Source organism: Mugil cephalus, chromosome 3, assembly GCF_022458985.1.
Source record: "Mugil cephalus isolate CIBA_MC_2020 chromosome 3, CIBA_Mcephalus_1.1, whole genome shotgun sequence".
Taxonomy (NCBI): Eukaryota; Metazoa; Chordata; class Actinopteri; order Mugiliformes; family Mugilidae; genus Mugil; species Mugil cephalus.
The window spans coordinates 5,230,016-5,242,983 of record NC_061772.1 but is presented as its reverse complement, the minus strand read 5'-3'; the positions used below and the strand labels follow the sequence as shown (position 1 = coordinate 5,242,983).

The window sequence follows — 12,968 nt, the reverse complement described above, 5'->3', positions numbered from 1 at the left end:
TGTGTATGTGTGAGATGGATGACTGGAGAGTGTAAGAGGTGTTGACAGGATTCCCATTATTAGCATCTTCCCCTCGCAGTGTGTGTCTGGCTCTTCCACTCTCATCTGTGCCTCTTTCCAAAGTCAGTAGGCGTTTGTATCCGCACAAAAACTCCCCCTCCTCTGTTTTTAATTTGGCAACGTAGATAAGATAAGACAAGATGATACTTATTCCATTGGGGAAATTCAAATGTTACAGCAGCACAAGTCAAAAAAAAAAAAACTGTGACCAGAAGAGAAATTAAATAGGACACAGAAAGCAGGCAACAAAAAAGACACTACACAAGAACAAAGTGACAACAGTTGTGCATAAAGTGGCTATGTCATTGAAATACATACTGTTTAAAATAGTTAAGGAAATATGAAGGTCAGGTGCATTCTTGAAATAATGCAGGATTAAATGGCATTGCTTGTAAGAATTCAATTCAATTTTATTTATAAAGCACATTTCATGCACAAGGCAGACTCAATGTGCTTTACAAGAGGTATACATAGTTATAGTACAAACAGTTACATAAAAATCAATTTGGAATCAATTGAAAAGTACAAGTGCAAGTAAACAATCATATGTCAAGAAGAAGAAAAAAGAAGCTGAAACAAGGAAACTGGGGTGGGAAAATTTTCCAGAGTCATACGCTGCTGGAATATGCATCCATACAGCCAGAAGTGTGTTGGCTTAGCTTATTTTATCTCAGCTGTATATGAGATATGAGCACCATCTTTCCATTTAACTCTCCAAACACGTCCCATTCTTTTTCTTGTGAGCCTCAAACAGTTGTCTTATCTGAAATGTCGAGCTGCAAAGTTGTCTTCTCATGGCTGTGGAGGGGCGGCTAGCTCGGCATCAGACAAGGTGACACCTCCAGCTGTGGTTGACGTGTTCACCATTTGGATTACAGGGATAATCCCTTTATTATTTGGCAATATTTTACCTGAGCATGGTATGACCTCTAAAGTGATGTTTGTGCTGTTAGTGTGTGTGTTTGTGCAGATGTGTGTGTGTGTGTGTGTGCGCGTGTTGTGTGTACACCGCTACCCACGCAGACGTGATGGTTTTGAATTTTCTCCAGATTTGAGTTATTGCTTAAACTACGACACGGTGATGTGATCTTCGCCTGTGATTTGATCAATAGACAAAATTACCGCTGCCTCCCAAAAGACCAATATTGTTGTGTGGTAATGGAAATGCACGGCCACATGAGCAATGCTTTCTCCCAAAGTAATCCACATTGATTTGTGGGGCCACTTTGATAAATTGAGGGGTTTTAGGTTTCGTGTTGGTCCACTGCGCAGTGCTCACTTCCCTCTGTGATGTTCTTGTGTGTGTGGGTGTGTCGATTGATGCCTATGGATCAGACTACAGTATAAATGTCTGTAACGTCTGTATTTTAATCCATTCCTATCTTCTTATTTCTCTTTGTCTTCTGACAACCTAAAGAGAGAAAGTACTTTATTCTCTTATATTCTTATTTTCATATGTTAATGATCAGTGTGTGGGTGACAGTCCTCATTAATATGTGTGAAAGTGTGGGGGTAGATCATAATTCCAAGTGACGAAGTAAAAAGAAATGTCTGTAACAACTAGTTGAAGAGAGGTGGGATGTGTTTTCTTGTGAGTGCAGATGTGACCCACTGCTTTTTAAAATTTTCTTTTGTTATTTATTTTTCATTAGTAGTCAGGAAGTTGTCTACAGAGATAATGAGATTTCAGTACTCGTGAATGTAGAGCCTGTGTGCAAGTAAGCTGACATTTACCTTATGTCTTCAGTGATGCTTTATCCAGGTGTTTTGCAGACAACATTGTGAAGGGACAGATATTAATTGAGGCGGGAACGCCCTTGAAAGTTAATCACACAGCCGTGAAATTAAACTAGAGGAGGCAAACAACGCACAGCTGCACAGAACCAGCAGCAGAGTGAAACGCTGACTCTGCACAAAGCGCCTCGCAGCATCAACAACAAGCAAAAACCTAATTGAACAAAGTAAATCCTGCAGCAGAATCAGGATCATAATTTCCGTCAGGAGTAAAGGAAAGTAATGACATGTTATCATACAGACATAATGCATTATCTGTAACTACACTAAAGTGGATAAAAACACTTTGTTGTATTGAGTATCCAGACAAAACACTTTGCATCTCATTGATCTGTGTCACAATTCACAGTATTGTGCTAAAAAAAGAAATATCCCATACTTAACATACAGTAAGTATTGCTGCAAGCAGAAAACCCAAATTAAGGCTGTGTTTTCCTTTAACCCAAACTCAGTCTGAGGACAGTGAATGTGCTGCAGCAGTCTAAAACACGACTGCTCAATGGATCGATTGTCTTCATGTGGCATTGACTTGTCTTTCATCCAGAGCTGTGCTGTGGTTTCAGAAGGACCCACCCATCCTTGGTTTTAATCAAGTTTTTAGCACTGGGGAGCCACTACCACATGAATTAAATATGTGGCAAAATCAAGGTGAAAAAGTCGCACGTACTCTGTGGTTTCTTTTAACTAATGCAAGTTTTTCCTCCAAGTCAGGGTTGGTTAATAGAGATACATTAGTTGGGTTTACTGCAAAAGGAAATATTATGTGGAAAGATGATCATCATCATCTTCGCTCCAACCTTTTGAACCTGCATCAGAATTCATTATAAACTGCGCTGTTAAAGAAACAGTTATTCATTATAAGAATTGTGCGCATTGACGTTCAAAGTTAAATGGAAAACTCGTTCTAAATGAAGCTACAGCCTATAGCTGTTTAGCTTAGCACAGAAAGGATTTCACTCACAAAACAAATAAAATCATAATGTAATTAGTAATGCAGCTATCATTTTATTGTACTTTTAGCATCTCGGCCTTATCCACCTATTTATCTCAGTATGCGGCCAGTGAGTATGTTTGTACGTTTACTGTGCAGGCAGCGGTGTTACAAGGAAAAGACACGTTAGTGGGACAAATGGAGATTTTGCCAAATGCCTTTTTATTTCCTACGTCTTAAAAGTAAAATGCATCACAGAGCAAAACCATGAATCACATTACCTGCAGAAGTATTATTCCTCTGGGGTCTTCTCAGTACAAAATGGTTTAGCTGATTTTCATTTTTTAAGGAATATTTTTCTGTAGGAAAGAGATCCACTGCAAAAGGCAGGAGATATCGCAGTTGTTCTGAGGATTTTGACAGTAATCATTTTCAACAAACATCCATAGGTGCACATTCTCCATTTACATTTCTTTAGATTAGGTATAGAAATTATCCTGAGATGGCGATCTCCCATGAAGTCAGAGAATGCCGCTCAGATGAGGTAACTCAGTGAAGCTGCCCATCTGGGTTCAGCTGCTCTTTTTAGAGGTGTGTAATGTTGCGTTATCTCACGTAAACTGTAATTATCGTTGCACATGGAAACGCTCGGCCATGTTGGTAATCTTCGTCTCACTGGGAGTCAGCGTTGCTCAGATGTTTATTCTTTCACTGATGAAATGATGAATGCGCTGCGTGGACCGCTGCGGATACACAATGTAAAGCGTGCTCATTAGCGTGCTTTTCTTGGGTGTTGCCGTGCAATTATTCTGGTAATAAGAGGGCTGTGGAAACATCTCACCACCCCCTTAATCAGAGTCTGAAAAGTCTGTTTCTATATATGCTTCCACTTCTAGTTTCTACTTAATGTGTTTTGTTTCAATCAGTGGTGTTCATTAGTAGCCTGTTGAGACATTTCGGTCTTTACTGTTCACAAGGCAAATTGAATTAGTTTTCTTGACAATTACAGGGTTGGCTCAGAATTACCGAAATGACTGCACAATGTGTGGTTTTGCCTCTCAAATTAAATTGGGTTCGTTTAGATGACACTATTAATGTCTGCAGCCTAAACATCTTCTCAATTTATGGTTCGGATTTTCCCACCCAAGGACAAAACCAAAAACCAACATCCTCCCAAATCCGTCACAGCTCTGCAATAAGTTGAGTGAGTTCAGGGTTGTTTTAGCTGACTCAACCCGACTGGCTTATTCAATTCAATCAAATAAGGTTCTGCTGTAAATATCCTCTGTATTCAGGTTGCTCCATGACAGTAGTTCTGCTTCTCCGTGTTATGTGAAAAGTAAAGTGAATGTAATTGATGTTTACATTTTCAGGGGTGCTGTCGTTTTGCTGCATGTTGCCACAAAATGACTCGGTGGTCTAGAGAATACAAGTGTAATTCTGCAACGATGTCTGAGTCTGAAAAAGGCCAAACTTGGCTACATAATGAAAGGAGGGCATATCGCTCAAGGAAGTCAACATCGGGGCATGTTTCCACCTGCTTTAATAAGTAATGAATGGGGATCACTCTGCTTTAAACTGTCTATTGAGCTTTCATAAGCATACAAACATTTATTCAATTATTTATAATGCACTACGAAGGACATACACAGTTTCTTGATGTATTTGTCAATAGCTATAACTCCTTATGTGGGCACCCATAAGATGAGGCCGGTATATAATGCTTTTAAGTGATATAAAATTAATCTCAGTGGGAAAAGTTGATGAATACTGTGCGTTATTTACATTAAAATAAACGTATTTTAAAGCTGCTTGCAAAGACATCACAGGTCAGTTCTTAGAACGAGTAATCATGCATTAACTGATATATTAGGACCATTTTAGTTTGAGTTTAGTAGAACAGACGTGAGCTCAGTGAAACTCCCTTCCTCACTCTCTTTTTGCTCTATTTTTGGTCTCTACCGCCTCCCGAGGGAAATATGTCTGTTTAGCTGCTAAATCCTTTTACTATGCTCACCAGACAGTCACTATCTGTGACTGTGTGCAGTCGGGGGCTGAGCAGGTGGATCACAGCGGCTTTAAGCGGCTTTTTTAAAGCCTGCAAACAAAAATGGTGAAAAGTTGAGATGAACTTCAGGTTCAGGTGTTTCTTTTTTTTTTCCAGTGAGTGTTATATTTGTAGTTTACAGTCATCAACCACTTTTGCAGTGATGTGAAAAAGCAGCAGCTTGTAGCTAAACTGCTGAATATTAATTATAGAAGAAAGGCCATATATTATTGTCATTTACGCAAATATTCTGCCTGCATTTTCGAATCATTATGTCATTCCCATTCAGACTGAGGTCGCTAATGCAGAAATACAATAAACACAACAGTATGTAATCATGAAAATGTGGCTCAGCGCAGCTTCTGACCCCAAGGCATTATTGGACATGGACGTGAGTAGTGTCTTCCTATGATTCAACGGACAACAGAGTGGGTGATTATGATGCAGGTCATGTTTGAAAGGTTTTTATGAATCCTGCAACTGAGAAGGATTTGAGCTGACCTCTGCTGCTGTTGTCCATAAAGGAGGAAATGATCAAGTTTTACATGAACATTTCAAACCCAGGAGGTGAGGAGTGTCTGACACTCGAAGCATAGTAGAGCTTTAAACAACCTGGACTTTGCTTTATTCTCGGAGAGCGGAGGCGAGGAGTGGGTACACAATAAAGTCTGCGGGTGCCGCCGCCTGTCTCATCCGCTCTCTTCAAACGTTGTGTAGGGTCGTATTGTATGAACCGTTCTCCCCCCAGGCCACTGCACCCAGCTGATATGTAAGTGAGAACATTGCTGAGTGACTGGCTGGTAGAGCTTTAAGCAGGGAGATATTCAAGCAACAATTCTTTTATAGAGAAGAGAACTGCTCAGATGTAACATGAGCCAGACTGATGTAAAAGCAAGGTTAGAGACATATAGGGGCTGTATTCTAACTTTACAGTCTTTAATGTAGTGTAACCAATGTGCCACACATGTGTGCTCATAAAGGCTAACTGATTACAGTCACAGTGGAAGTAAATCTTTTAGCTTTAATTACAGTTGTCCAAACCAACGGATGCCAGCTGACTCTTTTTTCTGCAATCACCGTTTAGATGTGTTTACTTTGTAGTGGGAATATTGCGTCCTTAAATCGAGATGTGCCGTCCCTTAAGTGTCACCCAAATTAATTTCTTTCAAATCACGGCTTGCGACACTCAGACACCCTGGTTCAGTGAGCTTGAGACGAGTCATGGAGCACTCATCTGCGTTTTTCAGGAAGATGTATCATCTTTTATGTGTGTGGTGGATAAATTAGAAGGCGCTGAATGGAACTTGTGGCCGTAATCACTCGCACAGGCCTTTCTTTTCTGTAATTGCTTCTTGACTTGAAAGTGTTGCTCAGCAGCCTCACTCTGAATGACAGTTTGCTGGTTTTCTTTGTTTGATTTGCAGAGATTCTTTGGCTACACAGTGAGGAAGATTTCCCACCAACACTGGGAATAAAACTTAAGTGTCGCCTGAGATAATTTGATTATGGCATGTGGTATTTTGCAGGAAACAGCATCTTCTTGCAGTAGAAAGGCATCTGTTGGTTGAAACAGTTTCCATTCAACACTTTCCTTTTTAAAGATTGACAGCAAACAGATTTGCTTAAGAAATCACAAACACTCTCTGAGGACCGATAAGCACACAGAGTCTGTATCATGTTGTAATTCCTTTCGCAAAGAAAGGAATTTTTGTTTCAGCAGTACTTGACTAGCCTCAAATCTGCCAAAAAAAACTGTGAAAAGAAAATTATTGTTATTGAGACCTACCAACTTGATTTTCCCCCACAAAAAAGAGATGTGATCGGGCAAAAAAAAAAAAAAAACAGCTCTGAGCGCTGAATAGTGTTAGTTCCCACACTGGGACACATAGAATCATCTCAATGTACTACAACGCTCTACGTTTTGGATGGAGATCCAGCTGATGCTGATGAGAGGATACAGTTTACACACCCACCAACTCAACACCTCCACCTGCCACTCTTAAACATGCATACAGTACAAACACACACTCGCTCTCTCTCTCTCCGCTGTGTGTCCACCACTCATTCCCATTAAATCTAGTTGGCTGCAGGGCGAGATTATCCTGTCAGCAGAGGACTGAAAGCCTGATTCAGCCTTTGGTGTCACTGCAGTCGGATCCAGGATGAATGTGTGGCTGGTTAACTGCAGTGCGCAGCAGTGAGGTTTGGGCCCGTGAATTATGACCGCTGAGGCCCCAGAAGTACCCATCAGAACTCTGGGCAGAAGTTTGAGTTTAAAGTTTGGTCAGTAAGTTTCATTTCCAGATGAATTCATAGCTTACTTGCTTTCATCCTCACACACTATGCAGTGTACGTGCCACAGCGTATGATGCATGACTGTTACTATGGATATGTGCTGGTTAGGGATGGGCGATATGGGCTAAGAAATTCATGATAAAAATATAAAATGATGATAAAAATATTCTAATTCCATTCCAAGTTTTAGACTCAAATCTGTCACTCCATTCTGTCTTGAGAGACCCACAAACACTGCTCTAAAATTATACTCATTTAATGTGTCTGCAAATTTTTGCTGATTTTTTTTTTTTTTTTTTTAATTTACCGGAGGATGTGGCTTCTTTCAAGTAAGTTTGTTCCACATCCACCTTCTGATATCTGAACCAGTTCCATATTATTGATGACGAGCCTTGTTTTGCAATAAGCTGCTCATTAGCCACAGGTGAGCTACAGCTGCGAGTAGTGTTGTTCGATACCACCAATTTCCACAGTTCCATATTACATCAGTAATTTATTTTAAACTATACTGAGGTAGTGGCCTTATTTACTATATATCTGAGCTAATACAACAACAGAAAAAACAGAGACACAATCGTACAAAATATGTGAAAATGCTGTTTTAAATGGAAATAAGTAAAATAATAAAACCATTAAAATAAATCATTGTTCAACTATGAAGAACTACTATAAAATGATAACTCATCTTAATTCTGACACTGTGCTCTCCTCTTCTATCCTCCTCATCATTAATGCCTCATATCCTGTGTTGTGGTTTAACCTGTGGTGTTTCACAAGGTTTGTTGTGTTGCCACAACTCAATAGTTTAGTTACTTTCCACTGTGTTACTGCATTTCCTTCAATGACTAGCACCGAAAGAATCGATATTTTAATTTGAGAATGATTTTAGAGCATAAAGAACTGGTATTGGAAGTACTGATATTTTAGTATCGATCCCACATTGCGTCATCAACTTGTGTTTGACATATTTATTGTGAAATGGCAAATTCCCATTGTGGGGATTGTTTTTTTTTTCCAGTAAATTGTGAATGATAAGTTATCACACATTTCTAGTGCTGGTTCATTTCTGACAGCTTCAACTCTTAAAGAAAGACAACACTGAAAAAAAATGAACAAAACTAAAGTCCTTGCCTGATATTACAAAAAACTAAATAAATAATAATGATTAAAAGTTTGCATTCATAAAGACATACACAATTTTAGAATACAACAGAGAGAACATTTTCTGACCAGTAGCTTGGTGATGGATAAAGAGTCCAAACTTCCCACAGCTCAAAGTCATGCCATTGAGAAGGTCCATTGTTTAAATGTACTTCTGAGTAATTCTCTGTGTCTCCTCTGTGTACATATGTCATGTCTTCTAGCTGACTGTCCTTTGCTTTGAGGATTTAAGAGGCTCTGAATTTCATTCCAGTGATGCAGTGAGTAGACAGAGCAAACATCAGGAAAATTAAAAGGAAACGTTGGTCGATTTTTTCACTCTTTCTGTCTCAGTTTTTTTTTTTTTTTTTTTGGCTGCACCAATCAAGAATGGCAGCCAGTGTGTGAGCTTGTGCTTGCGTATCCGTGCCATGGCTGATCACAAGGCACAGAAAGGCCCGATGGTGATCTAAATCAGAAAAAGTCACAGAGCAGCCTCTCCTCTCCCCGCTCTTTCTTTCTCTCAGCTCACTCACAACCAATCAGATCTGCTGTCTTCTCACCATCCTTCCAATTCCCAGAAACAGGTCAAGGGTTTTTCAACCTCACCGTTCTCTTCTTTCTCGCTTCAGTCACTTCGTCTGAAATGAACACTTAGCTGGAGGACACTTGCTGACCAGACAGGGCAACGATGTAGGGTCTCTGTTAATCTATGGAATGCTCCTTTACTGTTTATTACTTTTCATCATGTACAAAGGCATCAAACATACTTCTCCATCACTACCTCCACCTGAACCTCAATCATGGAACCACCTTTTCTTTTTATCCTGTATGTATCTCTGCTCTTGGCTTTACATTTACATAAAAAGGTTTCTATTGTTTCAATTTAAATTATGTAAAGCATTTTGAATCACTGTACCCTAGTAAATTAAAAGTGCTATATGAATAAATAATTGATGAAGTGAGTGTACTACAGTATAACAAGTCTTAAGCAATCATCTTGTTCACACACTAACCTGTACTTGTGTGTAGATGAACTGCAGTATTAAAAGCGAATTTAGAGGAAGACCAGAGCGGACCAGCATGGAAATAGTCAAGATGAATACCATATTGGTAAAGTTGAAACGCAGCAATATTCAGGGCAATGGGACCATTGCACTTTAGTTTTTCTCTGTACTTTATTCAAGGAGGTTATTTGCTCGTTTCAATAATTGCTGAAGGAATAATGACAGAATTCAGTAACTAGGATCTTTCTGAGAAATTCAAAGTCAGCGCTGAAGTGCCAAAAGCTACAGTTCTTTGAAAAGCCACTTGAGGTTAAAACGCCCAAACTTTATGGCAGAAAAAAACAGGTTTGTAGCCTGCTCCACCTATGCTCCACTTCTTTGTCCATCTCTGAATTAGCACGGATTAAGTTGGGCACTGCCAGGGTTGCAATGACCAGAACGTCCACACAGATCTAAAATCTCCTCTTCAGGAATCCTTTGGGTGACATTACAGAGAGCTTGTCTTTCTTTACAGGTGGTGGGTTTCAGTTGAAAACATGTAGCCTTGCTCAGAACATTGGTTTTTGAAGGATTTCTCAAGGAATGTGGGAAGGAGCTACATTGGCCTTAACACAGCAAGATAATAAACTCAAGCTTAGGATGGTAACGATGGTTATATGGCACAGCTCTCCTAAGTTTATACTTTAAGGCCCATTCTGATGAACTGTGCAACGTCCACTTGGACTGATCCATCTTTCCCTTTACCCACTCTTTATTGGGCATGCTTATGAAGTCCATATTTGAGATTGCATCTTAAACCTTGGAGGCACCACCTTGAGTGGAGAGAAGCACATACAGTGCAGTGTGTGTATCCCTTAGCAACAAATGGCAAAGTTATTGTTTGTAGCTTTCCAGACTGTAATGCTGTAAATGTTGTATAATGCATGATCATACTACAGTTCTTGTTGCTATGGTGGAGCACACTGGGGGGAAGTACAATACATATCGGCCCTCTGTTACTGTTGTGATATAGACTAATTGACATTCAGTAGGACATTCTTGATTCATGGTTTCAGCTGAGATGCTATAGACTGGTAGGAGTGCAAGGAGAAGAGCAAAGGGTGGCTGGCATGCCACGCCTCCAGGCAGCAGCAACAGCCAACCTGCTGTTGTTCCACTGTTTCCATGGTTACTCCGGTGGGGTGCTGCTGAGCTCCAAAGTGAAGTGATGATATACAAGGCTGGGGGGGGGGAGGGGTTAGGAAGGAGGAGCAGGTGGTGGGTGAGGAGAAAAGGGAATACTGTAGGAAAAAGGAGGAATGTGGAGGAGGACGGCTGCTGCTGTTGAAACAGCAGGAACACAAGGAAGCCAAGCGTGCGCGTCTGTTAGCTTTGTCCACATGAGCTTCAGTCAGACTAGCTGCATTGTAGGCGCTCTGCGGAGGTAGGGACACTACAGCATGACCTGTCCGTGTGATTTTCATGCCGTCTGTGACTTAATATGATCATACAGGCACCCACACGCATGCAGTATGCTTACACACAGGTACATCTAAGGCTGCTCTTTCATGGCCACCAAAGGTTACGCCAAGGTTACAACCAATAATTGTCACACAAGCTTTAGGAGTTCAGCTCCCCTGACACTACAGCTCACTTTCATTTGTCTTTCGTTTGGGGACATGTACAGTACAACCATAAAGTGTCAAATGTTCTTCAAGGAGAAACACAAGGTGATTTTCTTTAAAATTTCATCTTTACAGCAACCGTCTGTGTCTCCTAGGCTTATGTTTTTTTTAGACAAGAGAATTAAGTACTACACCATTAATCAAATGTAGGAAACTAATTGTTGTTTTTGAATTCCTAAATTTGTGAAAGACTGGATCACTTGTAGCATAAATAATTACACTTCAGTTCAAGATAGTCATAGGTAAATATTTTTACCGTTGAAGGACAGCAGGTCATTGAAACCATTAAGTGGCGCTTTGAAAAAATGCTAACATCAGCATGCTAACGAGGTGCATTTTTAAGTGAACTTTCTGACACACAATACCCTTAAAAGGCACATATTTAATCAGAATATCCTCGTTTCATGAACAGACACTGGAGGAGCTTTCCCTGGACACATTCTGCTCAGTTCACACATTCCTGCACTTAAAGGCGGATACACACACAAAGAAAAACCCACATAAAGCTGTGCACACTCCTCCATATATTGTTTCAGGTTACCCTGCAAAGAGGCTGCAGAGCAAGAAGAACACAGAGAGGATGAAAACCCTTGTTTTCCAACATGAACCAAGAGAAAGGTCCAGAGAAAGAAAATAAAAGCTGACTGTCTTAGTTGCTGGAGATAAAGTGCCTCAGAGATGGATATGTGCAATATATGTTTGTGTGTGTCACGGAGAGCTGTCTGCTCTGGCTCTAGTGTGAAGCATTGCCATGTAATACCAGGATTATACAATATATGGTCTGTATCTGTGTGTGTGTGATGAGGTCATGGGGGATTCTTGTGCAATCCAACACGAGCCTGTTCTGAACCAGCGAGGATCCCTGCTCCTCTCAATGCAGCAGCTGATGGGAAATCATTATGGATCTTGGCAAATGGCCAGTCCGTGGTTACCACAGCAACCGCGCCAGCTCCATCCATCTTGGCAGTGATGATGTTTGAGAAACGGCCTGCTTTCTAAACCCTCACTCTCAGTAATGGCTTCTTTGATTGGTGCCATGCATAAATGAATAAGAATAGGTCAAGACTGTGATTTAGGTGGAATCCATGGCAGTTTCAGCCCTTGCATATCTTTCTATTTCCAGTTAATAATATGGAGTTATCCTCCACTGTGGCCTTGTTATCTCAGGAAGTCTCAAATTTGAATGTAAGGTTTAAAAACAGTTTGAAATAAAAGAAACTATAAAAATCAATTAAAACAATAAATATCTTAACAGAATATAATAGAAATGTATTTTTACTTCACGCTTCTCTGCTACATCCGTTGCAGGTGTGTCCATCCTGCTTTTCTTGAGATTAGCTTTCCATATCCAAAACCAAACTACCAAGGTGTCATATTCTGTACACGTGCTAAAGTCCCTTGAGGAAAATGTGTGACTTATGATATCAGGCCTCATAAATAAAATTGACTCGATTTGACTCTATAACTGACTCTACCTGATTTTATTTGCATTCACTGCACAGAGGGAGCACAACAATATAAATCCACGTATCATTTACATGCAGTGTGTCCATATGGAAGTAAAAATATTTGTAATGACATGAAATATGAAATTATGAGATTTGTGCTCACAATTTAATTCTAACAAGATTTTAATGTGCATGTGATTATATTCTCTTTATAACTGTGTCCAGTTGCACCTATGGTCCTATATTTTCTTTTATACTTTTATAAAGAAAATATATACTATACTATATACTAATACTGGCCGTATTCACAGGTTAGATTAGTTCAGTTCACATAAATGAACAAAACTAAAAGGAAAAACTTTTTGGGAAGGGACATTCAGTGTTTCATTGAATTAGATGCCTCTTTCCCTATTCATAACTACAAAGATGTTACAATCCCTTGTGCCACGATCTGTGGCAAAACACGTTTAGAGGACCAGTCCAACTGAAAGCCAGCAGGCTAGCAATCAGCTACCAGTTAGCAACCAACAAGAAGACATTAGCTAACTAGCCTAGCCAACGGCAGAAGGCAGTAGGTGGCAC

General features: G+C 40.0%; 1 protein-coding gene across 3 annotated transcripts in view; it reads left to right on the top strand.

Annotated features, from left to right (window-relative positions):
* Positions 1-12,968, top strand: part of fam189a1 (family with sequence similarity 189 member A1) — an 84,452-nt gene that overhangs the window by 19,151 nt on the left and 52,333 nt on the right. The gene's annotated exons all lie outside the window — the stretch shown is intronic.